Source organism: Orycteropus afer, unplaced genomic scaffold (genome assembly GCF_000298275.1).
Source record: "Orycteropus afer afer isolate SDZICR_OR568_19922 unplaced genomic scaffold, OryAfe1.0 scaffold00287, whole genome shotgun sequence".
NCBI classification, from domain to species: domain Eukaryota; kingdom Metazoa; phylum Chordata; class Mammalia; order Tubulidentata; family Orycteropodidae; genus Orycteropus; species Orycteropus afer.
In genome coordinates this window covers 1,900,936-1,904,131 of record NW_006921874.1, presented here as the reverse complement: position 1 = coordinate 1,904,131, position 3,196 = coordinate 1,900,936, and positions in this window count along the sequence as shown.

Below are 3,196 nucleotides of genomic sequence, written 5' to 3'. Positions count from 1 at the left end.
GAAAACAATCATGGGAGAAAGAAGGGCTGCTTATGCACAGGGAGACAGCTCAGGGGGCAGGACTGTATGGAGGGATGGACACTGGGAAGAGGTAAGTATGGGGAGGAAATGGGAGGGGAGTTGTTGCATTATGGTAAACTGTGGTCAATGACATGAGACAAAGTATATATGATCTACTGTCTGGAAAGTGAATTTGCTCTGTAAATCTTCACCCAAATCACAATAAAAAAAAAAAAAAGAGGGATCAATTGCTTGAGAAGAACAGTATGTTTGGTGAAGTAGAAGGCCAACGAGGGCAAGGGAGACCCTCAGTGAGATGGATTGGCAAAATAGCTGCAACAAAGGGCTTGAACATACTGGCAAGTGTGAGGATGATTCAGGACCAAGGAACATTTTGTTCTGTTGTACATAAGGTTGCTGTGAGTCGAAGTCAACTTGATGACAGCTAACAGCAACAATCCTTTGAAGCACAAACTTTTAAGATTTTGGTGAAGTTCAATTTATCTATTTTAGGATCAGACAATTTCTGCAAAAGGAAAAAGAGATAAGATTTTTGATAAGGATTGGTCGAACCTGTAGATAGATTTTGGGGAATATTGCCATCTTTATCTCCCAAAGTTTTTCAATAGCAATAGGCCCTGCCAGCTCCCCCATCAGTGCCAGGCATTTAAGCATGGTGGGTGCTGTAATAGGCTAAGAAGTCATTGTTTGGTCATTATACACTTACAATATGGCTAGTTGGTTTAGTGCCTAAGGTATTTGACTGCTAACCAGAAGGCTGGCAGTTCAAGCCCACCAGCCACTCCTCAGAAGGAAGGTTGGGCAAACTGCTTCCATAGTGATACCACCTCAGAAACCCAAGGAGGGGTCACTATGACTTGGATCCGACTCGACGGCAGTGAGGTTTTTGTTTTTGTTTTTGTTTTTGGTATATTGAAATATACACTTAATTTCAACGACTTAAAACAAACAAAAAAAGAATGAAAAATATCTCATTAATAATACTAATTTTTTTATTGTAGTGAAAATATACACTGCAATACATACCAATCCAGCAATTTCTACATGTATAATTCAAGGACATTGATTACATTCTTCAAGTTGTGCAACCATAATAATATTAATTTTGATTATATGTTGAAATTAATGAGCTTTTGGACATATTCACAATAGAATCTACTGAAACAAAAAGGAGAATAACAGAACACTATGAAGAACTACACTCCAACACATTTTAAAACCTACAAGAAATGCACAAATTTCTAGAGACATACTACCTATTCAAACTAACACAATCTGAAGTCGAAAATTTGAACATACCCATCACCAAAGAAGAAATTGAACAGGTTATTAAAAAACTCCCAACAACAACAACAACAGCAACAAAAAGTGTCCTGGCCCAGATGGCTTCACTGGTGAACTCTACCAAACATTCAGAGAAAAGCAAACACAAATACTACTCAAACTATTCTAGAACATAGAAAAGGATGGAATATTACTGAACTCAGTCTATGAAGCAAGGATACAGTAAGACCAAAACCAAGCAAAGACATCACTAAAAAAGAAAATTACACACCAATATCCCTCATGAACATTGACACAAAAATTCTCAACAAAATCCTAGCCTGTAGAATCCAACAATATATCCAAAAAAAGAAAGAAAGAAAAAAATCATTACCAAGTGGTATTCATACCAAGTATGCAAAGTTGGGCCATCTACTTCCATAGTGATACTGCCTTGGCAACCCAAGGAGGGATGGCTATGAGTCGGGGTAGACTCGACGGCATATAACAACAACAACAACAATGCAAGGATGGTTCAACATTAGAAAAACAATCAAGGTAACCCACCACATAAAGAAAAAAAAGGAAAAGTACCACATGATCATATGAATTGATGCAGAAAAGGCATTTAACGAAACCCAACAACCCATTATTGAAAAAGATGCTCAGCAAAGTAGGAATAGAAGGGAAACTCCTCAACATAATTAAGGTCACTCCTCAACAAAACCAACGGGCAACATTACTCTCAAGGGAGGGAAACTGACAATATTCCCCTTATGAATGGTAACTAGACAAGGATGCCCTTTATCACCACTCCTATTCAATACTGTATTATAAGTCCTAGTCAGAGCAATTAGGCAAGAAAGGGAAGTAAAAAGCACCCATATTGGCAAAAAAGAAGTAAAATTATCTCTATTTGCAGGACATTTCCAGTAAGATGGAGGAATAGGCAGACAAGCAGCACAGACCCTCTTCAACAAAGAAAAGAAAAACCACTTGACAGAGATACAGAAGATAATCCTGGAGCCCTGAGCTTTGAAAGGAACTATACAGATGTGGATTAGGCACTAACTAGTGGAAAAACCTGAATGAAAACAGTGAGTACAGAAATAGTCGGAGCTGTGGACTGTTAGCTACTCTGATGGGGCCAACAGCCTGAATAGTTCCAAGTGGTGTTGGGACATGAGAATTGACCTAGGGATCAGCCCTGGTCACCAAGGGATGCAAGGACAACTGCGCTGGTGGCCTATGACTAGGAAGGGAAACAGCAAGGAGGGAGACAACTGAGCTGTTGACTTTCCGCTGCCTGAAGGGTGCAGCCATTTTGATTGTTTACATGTGGCAGCCATTTTGGATATTTAAAGTGACTGAGGGTGCAGCCATTTTGAATGTTTACAAGTGGTGGCCATTTTGGATATTTATAGTGACTGAGGGTGCAGCCATTTTGAATCTTTACAAGTGGCAACCATTTTGGATTTTAAAGTGATAGCATTCTCATTCGGATTCCAGGGATCTAAGAATAGGCTCTGTTTGCCAAGGTCGCAAGGACATACGAGAAGCTGACAACAGGAAAGGAGACAGGTGATGAGTGTATAAGTGCTGTCAACTAGCGAACAGAGGAGCACAGTACTCTTCTTGCATAGATAACATACAAACAAAACAAAGAAAACGAAAATGGTGGGCAAGTCACTCCAACGTACAATCACCAATTAAATATAAACACAGAAACATCACAATGCCTTGGAGACAACAGAGCATCACAGTCCACACAAAGAAGCAAGATAAAGCAGTAGAAACAAGGGACCAGGATACAGACCCAAAACACATCCCTGAGGAAGATGCAGCATTGGAACTCTCTGATAAGGAATTCAAAAGAATTATATTTAGGTATCTTCAACAAATTGAGAAAGAG